This window comes from Manis pentadactyla, chromosome X, assembly GCF_030020395.1.
Source record: "Manis pentadactyla isolate mManPen7 chromosome X, mManPen7.hap1, whole genome shotgun sequence".
NCBI classification, from domain to species: domain Eukaryota; kingdom Metazoa; phylum Chordata; class Mammalia; order Pholidota; family Manidae; genus Manis; species Manis pentadactyla.
In genome coordinates, this window is record NC_080038.1 from 45716202 (window position 1) to 45741494 (window position 25293).

Here is a 25293-nt window from a genome sequence, read left to right on the forward strand (position 1 = left end):
TTTTCCAATACCATCCCAAGGCAGCTGACAAAGTTCCCCTTTCCCCAACACCTTGTCCAGCCTCAGGTTCTACCCTTCTCGCCACTCCTTTTCACAGACACAACTTTCCTCTGCATTCTCACCCATGGAAACAAGCTTAGGTTCCATAAATTGTATGCTGGGTTAACTGTGCTGTCTGAAACTCTTGAACATGAGTTTTTAGCCCAATAAACTCATAGCATTGAGAAGCAGAAAATAGTACTCACTTTGAAAGAAAGGTCACTGTTAGAAAAAGAGAAAAATAATATATACCCACATTTCTTTGTAAAGAAACACAAGCATGGCAGAAGTATGGAGAGTTGAGCCATTTTCTTTTTCTCTATCTGGATCCCATCCATACAACGGAGTATCATATAGGTGTAATTCTAGGTGTAAATGGTATTTTCTGATCACTAACATAACTGAAAGTTCTGGAGCATACATGCATGTTCATGTTCTCCCTTTCCCTCTCCCCATTTTCTACCTCAGATCAACCTCTGGAGGGGTGAATAACTGAATCAAGCCATTACAAATAACTGGAGGTTATGTTAGAGAAGCCAGGACTTAAATTCCTTCCCTCTAGTCTGGTGTGGGAGATAATGGAAAATGAGGGGTAGGAATTGAAGGATGATAACTTCTCTGTGTGATAGCACAGTCGTGTTATTTCATACCTCCTTAATTGGTTTTAAATCTGTTGATGGATAAATCAAGTTATATAATTCAATGCATATTATATGCACATCTAATGAAAATATGTACATAAGACAGACAGCAATAAAAAGACAGATGGAAAGAGCTGCATGCCCTTTCATCCAAATGAGTGAGCATTGAAGGTATTTATTTGTACTTGATTCCTTCGAAATATTATTATTATAGTCACAGCTGGGGAAAAAAACATTAGAAGACACTGCTTGAATAAGTTATGGAGATCCACATTTTTATATTCTGTTAAGCTATTAGATCATGATATTTATATATTTTTATTTGACACAAAAAGACACCCCACCAATTGTTGGATAAAAATCTCAGGTATCAAGAAATTACATAAAAATAATGATTTTATAATACACAACATAGAAATACATACTTTTCTACTTAATAAGGATTTATTTCTGAATACTTAACACATGTACAAGACAGCAACTTCAAAACATCAGAGAGTGCATACAGTACACAGACATCTTCCTCATTCTTCTGTCTCCTCGGTCCCCCTACCCAGAGGGAATTTCTAAAACAAAACCACATAAAATGCCAACTTCATTGGAAAAATAAGCACAATGAGGTATGCAACACTAATAAATCTTAAACATATGCTATAAAAACACATTAAATAAACGATGTGGCTCAAAATGATGCATATCTCTAAGTACCAAAAATGTGGAGTGCATACATCAAACACACACACACACACACACACACACACACACAGAGATAATTAATAGAACTTGTCCTAAGAAATGTCTACAAAACTGTTTGGATGTAATGTCCTATATACCAGACGCAACTGTTAAAAACAATCCTGTTCACAGGAGCACCATAAGCGTACAATATATGTGACCAATGATTTGTGAAAACTATAAGGAGAATAATAAAACTGAGTGCTGTAAAAGAGGACTTGAAAAGTGGAGACCCTACTTGCTTATTGCATTGGGAGCCTGCCGTTGTACACAGACGAATGTGAGCTCAGTTTTGATTATAAGCAAGCCTGTTCGAAATCACTAAAGGGAAAGATTGAAGCTTGGAGAGACATGACAGGTTCACCAGCCCAGAAAGAGACCTCTTTCACACAATGATCCTTTCACAAGCACTGAGGTGGCTCCCTCGAGGGGCACTTGGGCACGTAGCAGGCCTGCTGCAGCCCCAGGCCCTGGAGGGGAGGCAGGGGCTCACTCGGGGTACACGTTCTGGATGGCCTTGCATTCTTTGGCGAACTTCCTTCCCCCAGTCGCCACCATCGACCTCCTCAATGACCACACTGCGCACGGTACCCGCGTCCAGGCAGTGGGGGGCGACGCCATAAACCCTGGGGTCGGAGACCGACGCGTGGAAAATCTGCGCTCCGCACCTGCTGCAGAAGCTGTGCAGCGCCGGGTGCACGTGGGATCTATAGGTGACGATGCTCTCGGCGCCCAGGAGCGGCGTGAAGCGCGAGGCCGGGACGAGGAAGTGTCGGTGCTGCTTCTTCCTGCACAGCCGGCAGCTGCAATCCACCACGCGCAGGTCTGCAGGGACCCAGACCGCGAAGCAGAACGCGCCGCAGTGGCAGCCCCCGGTGTGATACACCAGGCCCAGGTACTCGAAGGTGTCCAGCAGGAACTTGGCGGCGCCTTCGTGTCTGAGGCCCCGCCGCTTCCTCCCAGCGCTCCCACTGCGCGCCCAGGTCCATCACACTGGGGGCCGCTGCGGGCGCCGGCGGTTGCGGGGATGGCCGCGGCGCTCAGGAGCTCGCCTCCCGGGCCGCTGCCACCAGCGCTTCCGACGCAGCCTGGCCACATCCCTCCTGGCCTCCGCCGGCCGCCTCCCCGCCGCGAGGCTCCCCAGGCCGCCTTCGCCCCCGCGGCGAGCATTTGCACCGCCCCCCACTCTGGAAAGGCTCCCGCAGCCTTCCAAGCAAGTGCCCACCGCCCCTCGTTTCCTAGTTAGTCAGCAGCCTCATTGCATCAACCCGATTGACCACTTACTGAACGTGGTGTAAAGAGACCATTCCTCTGACTCTATCAAAACAGATTTTACTAGCCTGAATTGCAGTCATAAAGCAATCATTTACCGAGCACTTGCTAGGCACTAAGCACTGTGCTAGACTCTGAAGATGTGGAGATGGATCAGGCTTTCCAAAGCACTTACAATCTATTAGGGTCGCTTGTACAAAAATATAATAACCAAAAGTTTGCTCTACAGGGGTAAGAACAGTTGGCTCTGGAACACAGAGAAAGACCCATGTGCACCAATAGGAGGGATGGATAGGATAGATCAGGAAAGAATCCTCCTGGACGACTGATTTTTTTAAATCATTATATAATGATTTGTTTTTATCTCTACTAATTTTCTTTGTGATGAAGTCTACTTTATGTAATTAATATACTACTTTCTTTTTAATTAGTATTTGATATGACATCTTCCATAATTTTACATTTAATTTGCCTACATCGCTGAAATGATTTTCATATAAATTTATAGCTAGGTTGTCTTACTGATACTGACAATATCTACCTTCTAGTTGACGTTGTCAATTTACATTATGCTAAGTATTGATATGCTAGTATTTGCCAATTTATTTGTTTTCTTTTGTAAAACTGTTCCTCTCCTTGCCTTTCTGTGCCTTACCTTGAACACTCTTGATTTTCTATAGTGTTTTTGAGTGTTTTGCTCTGTAGAATTGTCTCTTTGGTTGCTCTGGGATTTACTATATACAGATGTGACTTATATCACACTCTGCAGGTATCCAGTGTTATCATCACTGGGATTGAAGTGTGGAAACCTCACTCTCATTTAGGTCCTTTTGCTTCTCCCACTTTTGAACAAAATCACCTAGATTTTCATGTGATTTTTATAATTTTGTTTTAGTCATGTGGTATGATTTTTATAAGATGAGGAAAAGGATAACCTATTGTACATCCCATATATATGCTCTTTCTACTATCCTTATTCCTTTCTGATGCTCTCAGAATCCTCCCTTTACAGTTTCCTTTCTGTTTTAAGCACCTACTTTAAATTCTTTGAGCATAGATCTGCTAGTGACAAATACTCCTTATTTTCCTTTGCCAGAGAATGTCTTTATTTCTCTTGCATCATTAAGGATAGTATTGCTGGATACAAAATTCATAGTTAAAGTACTCTTTTCAACCCTTAAAAAATGTTATACCACTTCCTATGGCCCCCATTTGTCAGATGAGAAATTTACAGACACTAAAATTGGTGTTCCTCTATATTCAATGTGTCATTTTGATCTCACTGCTTTCTACGATTTGTTTTTAGCTATAGAAGATTGACTATAATGTGTCTTGGTATAGATTTATTTGGGTTTGTCATATATGTGCTTCACACATTTTCTAGACTCTCTGTTTATAATTTTCACCAAATTTTTGACATGCTAAGCCATCATTTCTTATTATACTGTTCCACCTCCACTCTCCTTTTTCTGGGACTCCAACCACATGGAATTTTGGAACTTATGTTATTGTCCTAAAATTCCCTGAGGAAAGGAGGATCTGTTCATTTTTTTCCATCTATTACTCAGATTGGGTATACTCTGTTGATCAGTCCTAAGATACAAAAATGCTAATTTCTATAATCTCCACTCTACTTTTTATTTATTTTTTTATTTTGATATCATTAATGTACAGTTACTTGAACAACATTATGGTTACTAGACTTCCCTGTTATCAAGTCCGCCCCACATACCCCATTAGAGTCACTGTCCATCCATGTAGTAAGATGCTATAGAATCTACTACTTGTCTTCTCTGTACATACTGCCTTTCCCGTGTCCTCCCCCACCCTTACATTATGTGTGCTAATCGTAATGTCCCATTTTCCCCCTTATCTCTCCCTTCCCACCCACCCTCCCCAGTCCCTTTCCGTTTGGTAACTGTTAGTCCATTCTTGGGTTCTGTGAGTCTGCTGCTATTTTGTACCTTCAGTTTTTTCTTTGTTGTTATACTCCACAGATAAGTGAAATCATTTGATACTTGTCTTTCTCTGCCTGGCTTATTTCACTGAGGATAATACCCTCTAGCTCCATCCATGTTGTTGTAAATGGTAGGGTTTGTTTTCTTCGTATGGCTGAATAATATTCCATTGTGTATATGTACCACATACTCTTTATCCATTCATCTACTGATGGATACTTAGGTTGCTTCCATTTCTTAGCTATTGTAAATAGTGGTGCAATAAACATAGGAGTGCATATGTCTTTTTCAAACTGGGCTGCTGCATTCCAAGGGTAAATTCATAGAAGTGGAATTCCTGTGTCAAATGGTATTTTTATTTTGAGTTTTTTGAGGAACCTCTATACTGTTTTCCACAATGGTTGAGCTAGTTTACAGTCCCACAAGCAGTGTAAGAGGTTTCCCCTTTCTCCGCATCTGCGACAAAATTTGTTGTTGTTTGTCTTTTGGATTTTGGTCATCCTAACTGGTGTGAGGTGATATCTCATTGTGGTTTTAATTTGCATTTCTCTGATGATTACCGATGTGGAGCATCTTTTCATGAGCCTGTTGGGTATCTGAATTACTTCTTTGGAGAACTGTCTGTTCAGCTCCTCTGCCCATTTTTTAATGGGCTTATGTGCTTTTTATTTGTTGAGGTGCATGAGATCTTTATATAATTTGGATGTCAACCCCTTATCAGATATATCATTTATGAATAGATTCTCCCATACTGTAGGATGCCTTTTTGTTCTACTGATGGTATCCTTTGCTGTACAGAAGGTTTTTAGTTTGATGTAGTCCCACTTGTTCATTTTTGCTTTTGTTTCCCTTGCCCGGGGAGATATGTTCATGAAGAAGTTGCTCATGTTTATTTCCAATAGATTTTTGCCTATATTTTCTTCTAAGAGTTTTATGGTTTCATGACTTACATTCAGGTCTTTGATCCATTTTGAGTGTACTTCTGTGGATGGGGTTAGACAATGATCCAGTTTCATTCTCTTACATGTAGCTGTCCAGTTTTGTCAATACCAGCTGTTGAAGGAGCTGTCATTACCCCATGGTATATCCATGGCTCCTTTATTGTATATTAATTGATGATAAATCCTTGAGTTTATATATGGACTCACTATTCTGTTCCACTGGTCTATGGGCCTGTTCTTCTGCCACTACCAAATTGTCTTTATTACTGTGGCTTTGTAGTAGAGCTTGAAGTCAGGGAGCGTAATTCCCTCTGCTTTATTCTTGCCTTTCAGGATTGTGTTGGCTATTCAGGATCTTTTGTCATTCGTATGAATTTTAGAACTATTTGCACTAGTTCATTGAAGAATGCTGTAGGTATTTTGATAGGAATTGCACTGAATCTGTAGATTACTTTAGGCGGGATGGCCATTTGACAATTTTAATTCTTCTATCCATGAGCATGGGATGTGTTTCCATTTATTGGTTTCTTCTTTAATTTCTCTCATGAGTGACGTAGTTTTCAGAGTATAAGTCTTTCATTTCCTTGGTTAGGTTTATTCCTAGGTATTTTGTTCTTTCTGATGCAATTGTGAATGTAACTGCTTTACTGATTTCTCTTTCTGCTAGTTCATCATTAGTGTATAGGAAAGCAACGGATTTCTGTGTATTACTTTTGTATCCTGCAACTTTGCTGAATTCAGACATTAGAACTAGTAGTTTTAGTTTTAGAGTGGAATCTTTAGGTATTTTTGTTGTTGTTGTTTTATTTTGGTATCATTAATCTACAATTACATGAAGAACATTATGTTTACTAGGCTCCCCACTGCACGAACTTCCCGCCACATGCCCCTTCACAGTCACTGTCCATCAGCGTAGTAAGATGCTGTAAAATCACTAATTGTCTTCTCTGTGTTGTAGAGCCTGTCTGGTACCCCCCCCACACACACATTATACATTATAAGTGTAATGCCCCCTCCCTTTTTCCCAGCCCTTATCCCTCCCTTCACACCCATCTTCCCCAGTCCCCTTTCCCTTTGGTAACTGTTAGTCCATACAAGGGTTCTGTGCTTCTGCTGCTTTGTTCTTTCAGTTTTTCTTTGTTCTTAAACTCCACATATGAGTGAAATGATTTGGTACTTGTCTTTCTACATCTGTCTTATATCACTGAGCATAATACCCTCTAGCTCCATCCATGTTGTTGCAAATGGTAGGATTTGATTTCTTCTTAAAGCTGAATAATATTCCATTATGTATATGTACCACATCTTCTTTATCCATTCATCTACGGATGGACATTTAGGTTGCTTCCATTTCTTGGCTATTGTAAATAGTTCTGCGATAAACATAGGGGTGCATCTGTCTTTTTCAAACTGGGCTGCTGCATTCCTAGGGTAAATTCATAGAAGTGGAATTCCTGGGTCAAATGGTATTTCTACTTTAAGCATTTTGAGGAATCTCCATACTGCTTTCCACAATGGTTGAATTAATGTACATTCCCACCAACAGTAGAGGAGGGTTCCCCTTTCTCCACAACTTCAACAACATTTGTTGTTGTTTATCTTTGGATAGTGGTGATTCTTATTGGTGTGAGGGGATATCGCATTGTGGTTTGAATTTGCATTTCACTGATGACAAGCAATGTGGAGCATCTTTTCATGTGTCTGTTGGCCTCTGTATTTCTTCTTTACAGAGCTGTCTATTCAGCTCCTCTGCCCATTTTTTAATTGGATTATTTGCTCTTTGTTTGTTGAGTTATTTGAGCTCTTTATATATTTTGGATGTCAACCCTTTATCAGATCTCTCATTTATGAATACATTCTCCCATACTGTAGGGTACCATTTTGTTCTATTGATGGTGTCCTTTGCTGAAGCTTTTCAGCTTGATATAGTCCCATTTGTTCATTTTTGCTTTTGTTTCCCTGGCCCGGGGAGGTATGTTCATGAAGAAGTCACTCATGTTTATGTCTAAGAGATTTTTGCCTTTGTTTTTTTCTAAGAGTTTTTTGGTTTCATGATTAAAATTAATGTCTTTGATCCATTTAGAATTTACTTTTGTGTATGGAGTTAGACAGTGAACCAGTTTCCTTCTCTTAAATGTAGCTGTCCAGTTTTGCCAGCAACAACTGTTGAAGAGACTATCATTTCCCCATTGTATGTCCATGGCTCATTTATCGTATATAAATTGACCATATATGTTTGGGTTAATATCTGGAGTCTCTAATCTGTTCCAATGGTCTGTGCCTCTGTTCTGGTGCCAGTACCAAACTGTCTTGATTAATGTGGCTTTGTAGTAGAGCTTGAAGTTGGGGAGTAAGATCCCCCCACTTTTTACTTCCTTCTCAGGATTGCTTTGGCTATTCGGGGTCTTTGGTGTTTCCATATGAATTTTTGAACTATTTGTTCCAATTCATTGAAGAATGCTGTTGGTAATTTGATAGGGATTGCATCGAATCTGTATATTGCTTTAGGCAGGATGGCCATTTTGATGATATTAATTCTTCCTAGCCAGGAGCATGGGAAGAGTTTCCATTTGTTAGTGTCCTCTTTAATTTCTCTTAAGAGTGTCTTGTAGTTTTCACGGTATAGGTCTTTCACTTCCTTAGTTAGGTTTATTCCTAGGTATTTTATTCTTTTTGATGCTATTGTGATTGGAATTGTTTTCCTGATTTCTCTTTCTATTAGTTCATTGTTAGTGTATAGGGAAGCCACAGATTGCTGTGTCTTAATATTGTATCCTGCAACTTTGCTGAATTCCGATATTTGTTCTAGTAGTTTTAGAGTAGAGTCTTTAGGATTTTTTATGTACAATATCATGTCATCTGCAAATAGTGACAGTTTGCCTTCTTTTTTACCAATCTGGATTCCTTCTTTTCTTTGTTTGTCTAATTGCCATGGCTAGGACCTCCAGTAATATGTTGAATAAGAGTGGGGAGAGTGGGAATTCCTGTCTTATTCCTGATCTCAGAGGAAGAGCTCTCAGCCTCTTGCTGTTCAGTATTATATTAGCTGTGGGTTTATCATATATGGCCTTTATTTTGTTGAGGTACTTGCCTTCTATACACATTTTGCTGAGAGTTTTTATCATGAATGGATGTTGAACTTTGTCAAATGCTTTTACAGCATCTATGGAGATGATCATGTGGTTTTTGTCCTTCTTTTTATTGATGTGGTGGAGGATATTGACGGATTTTCAAATGTTGTAACATCCTTGCATCCCTTGGATGAATGCCACTTGGTCGTGTTGTATGATCCTTTTGCTGTATTTTTGAATTTGGTTTGCTAATATTTTGTTGAGTATCTTTGCACCTAGTTCATCAGGGTTATTGGTCTATAGTTTTCCTTTTTGGGGGGTCTTTGCCTGGTTTGGGTATTAGGGTGATGTTGGCTTCATAGAATGAGTTTGGGAGTATTCCCTCCTCTTCTATTTTTTGGGAAACTTTAAGGAGAATGGTTATAATATCTTCTCTATATGTCTGATAATATTCTGAGGTAAATCCATCTGACCCGGGGGTTTTGTTCTTGGGTAGTCTGTTTCTTTCTGGTTCAGTCATGGAAGGTTGTAGTTTTCTAGGAAGCTGTTCATTTCTCCTAGGTTTTCCAGCTTGTTAGCACATAGGTTTTCATAATATTCTCTAATAATTCTTTGTATTTCTGTGGGGTCTGTCATGATTTTTCCTTTCTCGTTTCTGATTCTGTTGATGTGTGTTGATTCTATTTTTCTCTTAATAAGTCTGGCTAGAGGCTTATCAATTTTGTTTATTTTCTCAAAGAACCAGCTTTTGGTTTCATTGACTTTTTCTATTGTTTCATTTTTCTCAATTTTATTTATTTCTACTCTGATCTTTATTATGTCCCTCCGTCTGCTGACCTTAGGCCTCATTTGTTCTTCTTTTTCCAATTTCGGTAATTGTGACATTAGACTATTCATTTGGGATTGTTCTTCCCTCTTTAAATATGCCTGGATTGCTATATGCTTTCCTCTTAAGACTGCCTTCGCTGCATCCCACAGAAGTTGGGGCTTTGTGTTGTTGTCATTCGTTTCCATAGATTTCTGGATCTCCATTTTAATTTGGTGTTTGATCCATTGATTATTTAGAAGCATATTTTTAAGCCTCCATGTGTTTGTGAGTCTTTTTGCTTTCATTGTACACTTTATTTCCGGTTTTACACCTTTGTGATCTGAAAAGTTGATTGGTAGGATTTCTATCTTTTGAAATGTACTGAGGCTCTTTTTGTGGCCTATTATGTGGTCTACTCTGGAGAATGTTCCATGTGCACGTGAGAAGAATGTTTATCCTGTTTCTTTTGGATGTAGAGTTCTAAAGCTGTCTATTAGGTGCATCTGTTCAAGTGTGTTGATCAGTGCCTCTGTGTCCTTACTTATTTTCTGTCTGGTGGATCTGTCCTTTGGAGTGAGTGGTGTGTTGAAGTCTCCCAAAATGAATGCATTGCATTCTAGTTCCTCCTTTAATTCTGTTAGTATTTGTTTCACATATGTTGGTGCTCCTCTATTGGCTGCAAATATATTTATAATGGTTATATCCTCTTGTTGGACTGAGCTCTTTATCATTATGTAATGTCCTTCTTTTTCTCTTGTGACTTTCTTTGTTTTGAGGTCTATTTTGTCTGATACTAGTACTGCAACACCTGCTTTTTTCTCCCTGTTGTTTGCATGAAATATCTTTTCTATCCCTTGACTTTTAATCTGTGCATGTCTTTGGGTTTGAGGTGAGTCTCCTGTAAGCAGCATATAGATGAGTCTTGCTTGTTTATCCATTCTATTACTCTGTGTCTTTTGATTGGTGCATTCAGTCTGTTTACATTTAGGGTGATTATTGAAAGACATGTACTTATTACCATTGCAGGCTTTAAGTTTGTCATTACCAAACATTCAAGGGTAGCTTCTTTACTATCTTACTGTCTAACTTAACTTGCTTATTGAGCTATTATAAACACTGTCTGAAGATGCTTTATTTCTCTCCCTTCTTATTCCTCCTCATCAATTCTTCATATGTTGTGTGTTTTGTTCTGTGCTTTTCTTAGGAGTGTTCCCATCTAGAGCAGTCATTCTAAAATACCCTGTAGAAGTGGTTTGTGTGAGGCAAATTCCCTCAACTTTTGTTTGTCTGGGAATTGTTTAATCTCTCCTTCATATTTAAATGATAATTTTGCTGGATACAGTATCCTTGGTTAAGGCCCTTCTGTTTCATTGCATTAAATATATCATGCCATTCTCTTCTGGCCTGTAAGGTTTCTGTTGAGAAGTCTGATAATAGCCTGATGGGTTTTCCTTTGTAGGTGACCTTTTTCCTCTCTATGGCTGCCTTTAATATTCTGTCTTTGTTCTTGATCTTATTATTTTAATTATTATGTGTCTTGGTGTTGTCCTCTTTGGGTCCCTTCTGTTGGGAGTTCTGTGTGCTTCCGTGGTCTGAGCAACTATTTCCTCCCCCAGTTTGGGGAAGTTTTCAGCAATTATTTCTTCAAAGACACTTTCTATTCCTTTTTCTCTCTTCTTCTTCTTCTGTTACCCCTATAATGCGGATATTGTTCCTTTTGGATTGATCACATAGTTCTCTTAATATGGTTTATTTTCTGGAGATCCATTTATCTCTCTCTGTATCAACTTCTATGCGTTCCTGTTCTCTGGTTTCTATTCCATTAATGGCCTCTTGCATCCCATCCATTCTGCTTTTAAGTCCTTCCAGAGATTTTTTTTTCTGTAGTCTTCCTCTGTACTTGCTCCTTTAGCTCTTGCATATTTCTCTGCAGATCCATCAGCATGTTTATGATTTTTATTTTGAATTATTTTTCAGGGAAACTCGTTAGGTCTATCTCCGAGGTTCTCTTTCAGGGGTTGTCTGGACTATTTTGGACTGGACTAAATTCTTCTGCCTTTTCATGGCGATAGTGGTGGCTGTAGGCAGGTTGCAGGTGTGTCACCTGGGAGAAGAAAGTCCTTTCCTGCTTGCTGGAAGCCTTGCCCTTCTCCGCTCCCTGTGTCACTTACCTGCACTCCTGGAGCAGCCACCAGGTTAATCCCCTAAGCTGCTGTGGGCGGGGTCTCCATCAGAGCAGCACAGTGCCCTGTGGGTAGTGGCAGGCATGCCAGATGCACTACCCCACAAAAGTGGCGCCCCTGCTGGGCATCTGTGTGCTGACAGTGGTCTTTGGTTCTGGCCCAGGCTGCTGTGCATTGGGCTGGGATTCTGGGCGGCTTCTGGGGGCGTGGCTACTCCTGGGTCACTGCTCCACTGCAGCTGCCAGCGCATGCGGGCCGCACGCCATCCTCTCTGGTGCTGCTGCAGGTGTGCGCGGACCTCTCCCAGGTCCCTTTAGTGCTGCCGCTGTCGGCACACATGGGCCACTCCTGGGCCGCTTGGTCGCCGCTGCCATGGGCTCGCGCAGGTCTTTCCCATGCCCCGCTGGCACCGCAGCCACTGGCACACACGGGCCGTTCCCGGGCCAGTCAGTCGCCGCTGCCATGGGCTTGCGCCGGCCTCTCCCACGCCCCTCTAGCACCATGGCCGCTGGTGCACATGGGCCACTCCCAGGCCACTTGGTCGCCGCTGCCGTGGGCTCGCGTGTGCCTCTACTGGGCCACTCTGGTGATGTGGCCGACATTGTGCATGGGCCACTCCCGGGCCACTCAGTTGCGTCCGTGGCAGGCTTGCGCAGGCCACTCCTTGTCCCCTCTGGCACTGCCACCCCCGGCACATGCTGCTGCTCTCCCACTGCTGGGCCAGTGTGTCAGGGTCCGTGCCAGTTGGGGGAACCGCTGGCAGGCTGCTTATTGCCGTGAGGGGCTTCAGAGCTGCACTGCCACCCAGGGGTTTAGTGCACCTAAAGTTCCCCGGGATTCTCAGCTGCTTATTAAGTGTGCCGACATGACTTCGTCCAGCTGTGGGGTCCCTGTCTCTTTAAGACTTGCAAAAAGCACTTGCTTTTCTTTTGTGTCAGGGGCACCTGTTGCAGGGACCTTCCCGCCAGTTTTGCTTTTCCATTTCTCTAATATCCAGCACCCTGTGCACCATGTGTCTCTGCTCTGGGTGCAGATTTCTAGAGCTGGTTGTTTAGCAGTCCTGGGCTTTCACTCCCTCCCTGTTCCGACTCCTTTCTTCCCACTGGGTTCTGTGGTTGGGGGGGCGATCGGGTCCCACTGGGCTGTGGCTTGTATCTTACCCCCTTCATTTGATGTTGAGTTCTTGCAGATATAGATGTAGCCTAGCTGTTGCACTGTATCCACTGGTGTCTCTTTTAGGAATAGTTATATTTATTGTATTTTCATAAATATATATGTTTTGGGGAGGAGATTTCCACTGAACTACTCATGCCGCCATCTTGGCTCCACCCCTTCTTTAGGGTTTTTTATGGACAATATCATGTCATCTGCAAACAGGGACAGTTTGACTTCATCCTTGCCTTTCTGAATGCCTTTTATTACTTTGTGTTGTCTGATTGCTGTGCCTAGGACCTCCAAAACTATGCTTATGCTGAATAAAAGTGAGGAGAGTGAGCATCCCTATCTTGTTCCCAATCTTAAAGGAAAAGCTTTCAGCTTCTTGCTGTTAAGCATAATGTTGGCTGTGAGTTTGTCATATATGGCCTTTATTGTGTTGAGGTACTTGCCCTCTATACTCATTTTGTTGAGAGTTTTTATCATGAATGGATGTTGAATTTTGTCAAATGCTTTTTCAGCATCTATGCAGATGATCATGTTGTTTTTGTCCTTTTTGTTGATGTAATGGATAATGTTGATGGATTTTTGAATGTTGTACCATCCTTCCATCCCTGGACTAAATCCCACTTGATCATGATGGATGATCTTTTTGATGTATTGTTTAAGTTGGTTTGCTAATATTTTATTCAATATTTTTGCATCTATGTTCATCAGGGATACTGGTCTGTAATATTCTTTTTTTGTGGTGTCTTTGCCTGGTTTTTGTATTAGAGTGATGCTGGCCTCGTAGAATGAGTTTGGGAATATTCCCTCCTCCTCTACTTTTTGTAAAACTTTAAGGAGGATGATTATTAGGTCTTCACTAAATGTTTGATAAAATTCAGCAGTGAAACCATCTGGTCCAGGAGTTTTGTTCTTAGGTAGTTTTTTGATAACCAATTCAATTTCTTTGCTGGTAATTGGTCTATTCAGATTTTCAGTTTCTTTCTGGGTCAGTCTTGGAAGGTTGTATTTTTCTAGAAAGTTGTCCATTTCTTCTAGGTTTTGCAGTTTGTTTACATATTATTTTTCATACTATTTTCTAATAATTCCTTGTATTTCTGTGGTGTCCGTACTGATTTTTCCATTCTCATTTCTGATTCTGTTTATGTGTTAGACTCTCTTTTTTTCTTGATAAGTCTGGCTCAGGGATTTTCTATTTTGTTTATTTTCTCGAAGAACCAGCTCCTGCTTTCATTAATTCATTCTATTGTTTTATTCTTCTCAATTTTATTTATTTCTTCTTTAATCTTTATTATGTCCCTCCTACTGTCTTTGGGCCACATTTGTTCTTCCTTTTCTAGTTTCATTAATTGTGAGTTTAGACTGTTCATTTGGGATTGTTCTTTCTTGAGGTAAGCCTGTATTGCAATATATTTCCCTCTTACCACAGCCTTTGCTGAATCTCCCACAGATTTTGTGTTGTTGAATCATTGTTGTCATTTGTCTCCATATATTGCTTGATCTCTGTTTTTGTTTGGTAGTTCATCCATTGAATATTCGGGAGCATGTTTTTAAGCCTCCATGTGTTTGTGGGCTTTTTCATTTTCTTTGTGTAATTTATTTCTAGTTTCATACCTTTGTGATCTGAGCTGGTTGGTACAATTTCAATCTTTTTGAATTTACTGAGGTTCTTTTTGTGGCCTAGTATATGATCTATTCTTGAAATGTTCCATGTGCACTTGAGAAGAATGTGTATCCTGTTGCTTTTGGATGGAGAGTTCTGTGGATGTCTGTTAGGTCATTCTGTTCTAGTGTGTTGTTCAGTGCCTCTGTCTATTTACCTATTTTCTGTCTGGGTGATCTGTCCTTTGGAGTGAGTGGTGAGTTGAAGTCTCCTAAAATGAATGCATTGCATTCTATTTCCCCCTTTAATTCTGTTAGTAGTTGTTTCACATATGTAGGTGCTCCTGTGTTGGGTGCATAGATATTTATAACAGTTATATCCTCTTGTTGGAGTGACCTCTTTATCATTATCTAATGTCCTTCTTTATCTCTTGTTACTTTCTTTGTTTTGAAGTCTATTTTGTCTGATACAAGTACTAGAACTCCTGCTTTTTTCTCCCTGTTAGTTGCATGAAAGATCTTTTTCCATCCTTTTACTTACAGTCTGTGTATGTCTTTGGGTTTGAAGTGAATCTCTTGTAGGCAGTATATAGACGGATCTTCTTTTTTAATCCATTCAGTGACTCTATGTCTTTTGATTGGTGCATTCAGACTATATATGTTTAGGGTGATTATCAATAGGTATGTACTTATTGCCATTGCAGGCTTTAGATTCGCTGTTACCAAAGGTTCAAGGGTAATTTCCTTACTATCTAACAGTCTAATTTAACTCACTTTTTGTGCTATTACAAACACAACCTAAAGATTCTCTTTTTTCTTTTCCTACTTTTCTTCCTCCTCCATTCTTTGTATGTTATGAATCATATTCTGTACTCTTTGTCTACCCCTTGGGTGATATCTATTTAGCCTTAGGAATACTTTTCATCTATAGGAGTCCCTTCAAAATGTGCTGTAGAGGTGGTTTGTGGGAGGTAAATTGCCTAAACTTTTTCTTATCTGAAAACTGTTTAATCCCTCCTTCAAATTTCACTGATAACCTTGATGGGTATAGTATTCTTGGTTCAAGGCCTTTGTGCTTCATTGCATTAAATATATCTTGCTACTCCCTTCTGGCCTGTGAGGTTTCTGTTGAGAAGTCTGATGATATCCTGATGGGTTTTCCTTTGTATGTGATCTTTATTCTCTCTCTAGCTGCATTTAAAAGTCTGTCTTTATCCTTGATTTTTGACATTTTAATTATTATATGCCTTGATGTTGTCTTTCTTGGGTCCCTTGTTTTGGGAGATCGGTGCACCTCCATGGCTTGAAAGTCTATCTCCTTTCCCAGATTGGAGAAGTTTTCAGCAATTACCTCCGCAATGACACTTTCTATCTCTTTTTCTCTCTCTTCTTCTTCTGGTATCCCTATAATATGAATACTGTTCCATTGGATTCATCACACAGTTCTCTCAGTATTCTTTCATTCTTAGAGATTCCTTTTTGTCTTTGTGCCTCAGCTTCTTTGTATTCCTCTTCTCTAATTCCTATTCCATTTACCATCTCTTCTACTACATCTAATCTGTTTTTAAATCCCTCCATTGTATGTTTCATTTCAGATATGCCATTTCTTAATGACTGAATCTCTGACTTAAATTTCTTCCTGATTTCTTGAATATTTTTTTGTACCTCCATAAGCATGTTTATGATTTTTATTTTGAACTCTCTTTCAGGCAGATTGGTGAGCTCAGTTTCATTTGACCCTTTTTCTGGTGTTTGTAAGATTTTGGTCTGAACCATGTTCTTGTGATGTTTCATTTTTCTGTGTGGTGCCCACTAGCGCCCAGAAGCTCCAGTCTCTGGAGCTGCTCAGCCCCTAGGGTAAGGTTGGGTGTCATAGGGGAGTGGAGCTGGTGCCTTGGGGGAGGAAAGATCGGTTTCCTGATTTCTGTCTGTGTTGCCTGTCTCTGGTATCAGAGCCAGTGGGCAAAGCACACAGGTGTCAACCTCTGTGCTTTGTGTCTCTAGCTGTTGCAGGCTGGGCCTCCCTCTGGCTGGTCTGATGTCAGCACAGAGACTGCAGATTTGTAAACCGGTGTTGGCAGGCTACGAGGAAGTTGCAGTCGGCTGCATGTCACAGTGGGGGGCCTCATAGCTGAGCAGACAGCCAGGGGGATGGGGCACCTGAAGCTCCTCACAGTCCCAACCAGCTGCGCAGAGAGCGCCCAGACAACCTTGTCCAGCTCTCCCTTCCTCCACACAGCAAGTTCCATGCAAACCCCGCTCCTTTAGAAGCCCTCTTGCTGCTAGGAATCCTCTCAGACCACCTTCGTTTCCCTTGTCCCAGAGCAGCCGGGTATGGATCCCCCTCCTCCACAAATGGCCACAATCTGTCTCTCAAGCACTCCACCTGTCTGAGCTCCCCAATGTCCAGAGCACCACAGAGTGTAGGTTTCTGCTCCCAAAGCAGACCTCCAGGGCTTGGTGTTCAGCAGTTCTAGGCTTCCACCCCTTCCCCCGCTCCATTTCTCTTCCTCCCACCAGTGAGCTTCAGTGGGGGAAGGGCTCGGGTCCCGCCAGATTAAGGCTTTCATACATTACCCTGTTTTGTGAGGTCTGCTCCGTTTGTGATGTCCGTATGCAGTCTAGTTCAGCCTTCTTCCTTGTTGTTGTTTTAGGGTTAGTTGTATCAATTAATTACATTTTCATACTATCTCTGGTTTTGGGAGGAATTCTCCATCTCACCTCTCATGTCACTGTCTTGAATGTTCTCACCACTCTACTTGTGAACCCACCCAACAACGTTTTAAAATTTCTGTTGCTGTTCGTTTTTTTCAGTTCTGTAATTTCCTCTGTTTTTTGTTTTTTATAACTGCTATTTTTTCTCTGAGATTTCTATTTTTTCATCTGATTCAAGAAAATTTGTAATTACTTATTGAAGCATATTTATGATGGTTGTTCTAATATGTTTGTCAGGTAATTGCCACCTCTGATTCATCTCTATGGTGGTGCCACTTATCTTTTCTCATTCAAGTTGTGACTTCCCTGGTTTTTGGTATGATGGGTTGTTTTCTCTTGTATCCTGGATACATTGGTCATTATGTTCATTATGTTAAGGGTCTCTGATGACAATTTAAATATTTATTTTAGGAGGCGGCCACCTTGTTTAGGTTTCGCATGCTGATCCTGGCCTCCTTTCTGAGTCTTTGGTCCCTGAGAAAATGTAATCTTTAGAGCTTTTGTAGTGATAATTTTGTCTGCTCCACTGGGGCCCCACTGGCCCTGATTGGTGTTCCCTGAGAGACAGAAAAAGCTAAAGTCTGCACTTTATTCAGATTTTCTTAAATTTTATCTAATGTCCTTTTTCTATTCAGCATCTAATAGAGCCTACTGTATTACATTTAGTTGTCATGTCACTTCAGGCTCATTTTGGCTGTGACAGTTTCCCAGACTTTCCTTGTTTTGAATAGCCCTGACACTTTAGAGAGCTACAAGAAAGATATTGTGTAGATTATCATTCAATTGGGATTTGTGTGATGTTTTTCATGACTAGACTGGTGTCATGAGTTATGGGAGAAAAACCAGAGTAAAATGACATTTTCATCAAATCATCAACAGTATGTAATAGCAACCTAATTTTTGACTGTTGAAGCAAAACTTAATCATCTAGCAGAAGAACTGTCAGGTTTTCCCAATGTAAAATTATTCTTTTTTTCCCCTCCTACACTTTATTTTTTGGAAGGAAGTCATTAAGAACAGACCACACTTAACTGGTGGAGAGTTATGCATTCCTTTCCATGAGGATACAGCATATATATAAATAATTTGGAATTCTTCTTCATGGAACATCTATCTGTGCTCCTCTATTTATTCTATTTATTGATAGGCACACCTCATTTTATTGCACTTTGCTTACTTGAGAGTCACAGGTATCATTATCTTTACAAATTGAAGATTTGTGGCAACCTTGCATCAAGCAAGTATATGGGCACCATTTTTCCAACAGTATTTGCTCACTTTGTGTCTCCGTGTCACATTTTGGTATTTCTGCAATATTTCAAGCTTTTTCATTATTATTATATTACTTATGATGACCTGTGATCAATAATTATAACCATCAATGATGGTTAGTATTTTTTAGCAATAAAGTGCTTTTAATTAAGGTATGTATATGTTTTTTAGACATAATGCTATTGCATATTGGATAGTATAAATATAACTTATATGTACTGAGAATCCAAAAATTCATTTGACTTCCTTTATTGTAATATTTGTTTTATTACAGTGGCTTAGAACCAAGCCTGCAATATTTCCCGGGTTTGCCTGCATTAATTAATTAGCTAATTAATTAATATAATGGTTTCATGGATTTTAAAAATATTTGGATTACAAGTTAATATTTTGTTGTTTTTTTTTCTTTAATTGTTCCAGTTTGGGCCACTGGGAGCACTTTCCATTGGCTCCAAGGTCCCTTTTTTCTACTCCTATTATATGGGGTTTCTTTTTTAACAATTCTTTGCTTTCTGGCTCATCTTGCACATTTCCATCTTGCATGTATTCCAGCCTTGTCTATCATATTTCTAGGTTCTGAGAACTATCCAGTTCCTCAAGGAACACTATTTCCTTTCATTAGGAAATAGTATTAGAAACCAGTATCTGTGTCCCACGTGTCTTCATTGTTGCTCAGATAAAGTGGTTTCTAAACCCTCTCAGCTGAAAAACCAAGGATAAATATATGTGTTTATATTAACCCATATGTATGCACATTTCTATAAGTATTTCTGTATGCAAGCTTCAATCTCTATATTAACGTAAATATGCATGCGTACTGATGTTTCTGACCCCATTATTGCACAACTCATGCTTGCTTTTCCCTCTTTATTACCTGTAGCCTCCCACTCCAACAGTGAGAAACATGCCCCACACCATCCAGTGTTCATTTAATTAACTTTTTAATTCCAGTACACATGCATAATGGTACCAGTTTTCTTAACCTAAACAAATATAGGCAAAAAAAATTACAGTAGACTAAATGGCATATATGTTTTCTTTTTTCTTTAGCCATACACACTTCTTTCATTTCCAAAGATACTTAAGTCAGTACTGTTTCCCTCTTCCCATTTAGTGCACTTTTTCTACAAAATTAAATTATGTTTAGATTACTCTAGAGCATTCTTCATTCCAACTTAATATTCCCAACATCTTTAATAATATGCTTAATTTTGCATAAATTCAGTTTGAGTCTTATGTTGTAAAATACAATGGATTTTTACAAGTACATAGTGCCACATACCAACCCTTAAATGATCACACAAAATAGTGTCACTGTGAGAGAGATCTCTGAGTTATTTCCTCTTCTTGTAAGGACACTAATCCCATCATGAAGACCACACTGTCATCTGAACCTAATTAACTCCCAAAGGCCCCACCTCCAAATATCATTACATTGGGTGTTAGACTTTAAATATGAATGCTGAGGGGACACAAACATTGAATCCATTGAACACATAGTGATTTCAAAGCCCTAAAATATTACCTGCAGTGTACCTATTCAAGTCCCCGTTTCTGAACTGCCAGAGAGTGCCATGCTCAGTTTACTATCTCTATGTTGCCTTTTCCACACTTTCTTATAATTGGATCACATGGCATATAGCCTTTTGAGACCTGCTTCTTTCACTTAGCAATATGAATTTAAGATTCATCCACATCGCTCTGTGGCTGGAAAGTTCATTCCTTTCTTTTGCCTAATAGTATTCCATTGCACGGATGCACCACCATCGTTCATTCATTCACCTAATCATGCACAACTAGGTTGCTTCCTGTTTTCCCAGTTATAAATGAAGATGTTGTTAACATTGCTGTGCAGGATTTTGTGTGGATTGACAACACTGAACTTTACAGAAGCCCTAGAAAATGGTGATCCTAAAAATGGTGTATGTAAAATGATCTCCCCATACTTTCTGTTCCAGGAAACTGCCTATAGCAAGGAGCCTTCTTTCCCCATATGACTCAAATTTCATGAGTGCCTATCTTGTTTACTGTCAACCTTAAAAATAAAAGTTATTTTCATAACAAAAGTGGGTTTATTAGGGAACAGCAGAGAATTGCAATCTGGGACATGTAAGCTACAGCAGAACCATGGACATGTCTGAAGAGCAAAACAGAGGACCATGCTTTTATAGAGAAAAGGCCAAGTTGGGAGGGCTATTCCAAGCAAAGAGTCCACTGGAGGAAACTGGGAGTTCCACATATTTGGGGCTTCTGTTTGACTGAGTTGTGACAGTCTCTCACTGGCTGGGCTGTTGTGGGGAGGTGAAAGGTGGAAACCTTCTTCCTCCTGCTGGAGAATAATGTAGCTAAAACAGTATGTCATCTGTCTCTTCCTGTGGGTCCCGAGATTTACAAGGAGTGGCAGGTATGAGAACTTCCCCTGCAGGCCTCCCAGAGCCATGTGAGTGAGGATTCCCTCCACTAATTTTCACATTCCCCTCTTTGATCAAGACCTTTCTGTAAAAGCATTGCTGATCAAGAGTCAGGTTTTCTCTACTGAGTGGTTTTGGCCCTTAGTAGCAGGAAGAGCCTTTTCTGGTCATTATGTCCTATGTCAGAGGGAAAGTGTGTGATAGTTGGAAGCCACTTAGGCCACATTTGAGTAACAATGAAGGTTAGGAGGGAGAACTCTCAGGCACCTCCTATCTATAGTCAATATTATCAAGATTGTAAACATTGGGGATCACCTTATTATTGGGTACATCACTTTCACAGAAGTTTGACAGGTGACAACATACAAAACTTAAAATAATTATACAAAACAGAAGAAGTAACAGGACAATTTCTAACTGGATGATGTTCCTGAACCAGGACTCTAAGTCTGAAAGTAGCCAGTTGAAAATCTTTATTGGCACTTATTCTGACTTAGGGCAGAAAACGTCTCCTTACAGAGGCAAACCCAGAGTCACACATACCTGTTGGAACTCCATGCATAAAACCAGCCATGAAAGCAGAATAGTGAAAAGTGGAAGAGCATACTGAAACTAATTAACTAGGAGCATTTGGGTAGATAACAGTACGGATATAAACACATAGGTGTTTATATATGAAGCAAACAGCTGATGAACTTTTTGCAAGAAGAGAAAAACTACAAAGATGTCTTAAAACAGTATTGTTACATTGTTACCTCAAACAAACTGTTTGGAACCAATTGTGTTATCAATAATACCGGCCATAAGGTTGCTATTTCAAAAACCATAAATTTGGGTAAGAGCCCAACATTGATTAATAGTTCAGATGAAAGAAAGACTTTTGTGAATCCTGGATCCTCTAACCCTTCAAAAGCTCATGGTCGTGATGATGCTGTTTCCAAAAGGCCAGCATCAAAAGATTTCCCATTCTTGCAAGGGTTTGGGAAATGCTGACAAGGATATTTTATTTCCATGAAAGAGATAGGAACAGCACACAGTGAGAAGAGGTGCACAGGCATGGTATAGACATCTTGAGAAAGCTGTCTTGTTCAATGTCATCTGCTTCAACTCCAGGAAGTCTATTTTTAGGTCACCCGGAGTACAGGCCGTGAGGGCTTGATGCTTTCTTAAATGTGTCATATGAACCCAAGAGTCTGTTCCTTGGAGGTTGGCAGTACAAGGGTTGGTTAGCAGTTCCTTATGAGGACCTTTCCAATGACGTTGAAGAGTCCTTCTGGAGGTATCTTTCCCAACAGACAAAATCTCCAGGTTAGGTTTGATACTTAGGGTTGTAGTCTCCTGGTGACAATTGACTGACTTTGGGTTCTTACCCAAATTCATAGTCTCTGAAATTGCAACGTTATAGGCTGTATTATTGATAACATAATTGGTTCCAAACAGTTCTCTGTAGTCTTCTGCACTGTGAAAAGACTGCTCTACCCAGAGCATGGTTGTTTTAATAGAAGCAATTAGGCCTTTACAATATTGAAGTATCTCCTTTTTTCAGCTGAGTCAGAAGAGGCAGGGGCCAGGTACAAGGGTGAGAGTCCACTAGTTTGAAAGGGATCTATCTGAGATTTAGAAGGACTAACAGCAATGTTCTTGTCCAAGGTATCTGGAGGGTCTCTACAGGGTCTCTACAGATTTTGCCAGTTGAGTCTTAATAGTGTTGTTAATGTGTTCGACTAACCCTGAAGATTGAGTATGTTACCCACAATGAAAGTATGGTAAAACTGCCCAGACAGCATAGGCTAGTCAAAGTACCTGACCAGTAAGTGGGTTCCCTGACCACTGTGAAATTTGAGAGGGGTTCTTCAGATAGGATAATCTTTTCTAACAGAAATTTTAGCCTCAGAAGCAGAACTAGCCTGTCTACCAGGACCGCCCAGTGAGAAAACATACACACCATGACTGAGCCATTTTTATCCAGAAATGGGAAAGCTGTATGAAATTCCTTTGCCAAACTTTAAATGGCCCCTTGGCCAATTATAAAATATCTGGGGACTGTATGGACAGGTGGGACAAGTGAGGTAGGCATTTCTTCTGTACTCCTGTTAATATGTCCGCATCAATATTGGTTCATGAACACTATCATTTTATCGGTAGACCAATGGTTTAATGCATGTACAAGGGTAAGTGGAGGGAATTTTAGAATTTCTGGTAGGGCTGGATTGTTATTTGGTCCAAGTCAGATTCCTCTCTTTTTATAGTGCCAACAATTATTAGATTTCCAATATTGTTTTTCCCACTCTGGGGCCATTTGTTGGGTGTCTTTTGTCAATTTTCCAAATTATCATTTGGGAGAACATCCATTTGGAGCATGACAGAGGTTTGCCTATTGGCTTTTTTCAGAGCAGCACTTTTGGTAGAAATAACTTTGAGGTGGTTTCTTTTGGCTTCCAGAGAGTTGAGTCTAGAGTCCCCAGGAATCTGAACAGTCAGAGCCACCAGCCAAAGTATGGCATCTAATAAATTTGGAGTATAGGAACCATTTTCAATTTTATCTGCACTGGAGGTTAGGAAACTTCATTGTTTCCACAGAATTCCAAAATCATGAGCCACCCAAAGGCATACCTACTATTAGAATAAATGCTTGCAGTTTTGCCTTGGCTTAAGGTACAAGCTTGAAAAAGGATGTATAACTCAGCTTATTGGGGTGAGTAGCCAAAGGTAGAGGTGCCGACTCAACGATTTCAAAAGGAGCTGCGACAGCATACACAGCATATTTACCATCTCCATCCTTTAAATAAGAACCATCAGTAACCCATGAAAAATATGTATTGGTGAGAGGAGTTTCCAGTAAAGTGTCACAGGGAATCAACAGGTGACTGGACAGTGCTAAGCAGTTGTGAAGGGTTTCATCTGGATCCAAATATAGTCCTATTCCAGATCAGACGCCCAAAGTATCGAACCTGAGTTTGAGCAAACTGTAATTTTTCGTTGCAGACTTTACGTCCCTCTAAGGCCAAAAGTTTTAACAAGTGGCTGCTGTCTTCCTGGGAAGAAATTTGAGAAAGGGAGCAGAGAAGCAAGTCATCTACACATTATTGTAACTGCAGAAAATGCCCTATCGTCCAAATCGGCCTTTAAGTTTTATGGAAGTAAGGACTCTGTGAAACCTGGACATCACTGTCCAGGTGTATTTGCCTTCTTCCCAAGTGCAAGTAAAAAGATATTGGTTCTCAAGTAAATGGATAGGGATTAAAGATGGTGGCGTGAGAGGAGAGACAGAGGCTTCCTCTTAAACTGGATACAATTAGAAAATATAGTTGGGGCAACTAATCCTGAGAGAGCAACAGGAAAGAGGATGGCATCAGACTGCATACACCTGGAGAAAAGAGAAGACCTCATCGAACGGGGTAACATACCAGAAGTGTGGCTCTGAGGGACCCGAGCCCTTACCCGACCCCAGCTCACCAACGGGAGGAAGAGGAACAGAACAGGGAGGAAGTGGAAGGCTTGGGACTGATGAATACCTATGTCGGGAGATCTGCTCTGGGAGCACAAACCTACATTTCATGGTGCTTTCATGAGACTCGCATGACTACCGGGTTGGAAAGTTAATACAGGCAGAGTTCCTGGGGAGACTGGGATTCCAGCTGCTTGTGGAAAACAGGGATCCATATACAGCTACTCTGGGACAAAAACTGAAACCTCTGTGCCCGGCCCATGGCATCAGGCAGTGGACACAGGCACAGCAGCCAGGAGGCAGGGAACAGCTCTTTCCTCCCCCCAGGCACCAGTACCGCTCCCCTGCCACCCCCGACATTGCTTCAGGGTCTGAGAAGCTCCAGAATAGAGCTTCTGCACACTAGAGGGCGCCATATACAAACATGAAACACCGAAGGAACCTAGTCCAGAGTAAAATTAATAATACAATTCCCGAGAAAGATTTAAATGATATGGACCTCATGACTCTTCCTGAAAGGGAGTTCAAAATAAAAGTCATCAATATTCTAATGGAGGCACGGACAGACATCCAAGAACTCAGGAATGAATTCAGGTCGGAGATCCAATCGTTGAAGAGCACGATGGAGGGTATTAAAAGCAGGTTGGATATGGTGGAGGAAACAATAAATGAAATAGAAACTAGAGAAGAGGAATACAAAGAAGCTGAGGCACAGAGAGGAAAAAGGATCTCTAAGAATAAAAGAATATTGAGAGAACTGTGTGGCCAATCCAAGCGGAACAATACTCGTATTATAGGGATACCAGAAGAAGAAGGGAGAGAGAGAGGGATAGAAAGTGTCTTTGAGGAGGTAGTTGCTGAAAACTTCCCCAATCTGGGGAATGAGATAGTGTCTCAGGCCATGGAGATCCACAGATCTCCCAACAGAAGGGACCCAAGGAATACAGCACGAAGACACACAGAAATTAAGATGGGAAAGATCAAGGATAAGGACAGACTGTTAAAAGCAGCCAGACAGAAATAAGATCACATGGCT

General features: G+C 40.6%; 1 pseudogene; it reads right to left on the minus strand.

Annotated features, from left to right (window-relative positions):
- Window positions 1-915: 915 nt before the first annotated feature.
- LOC118933922 (centromere protein V-like protein 3) lies at window positions 916-12250 on the minus strand (annotated as a pseudogene).
- Window positions 12251-25293: the final 13043 nt, after the last annotated feature.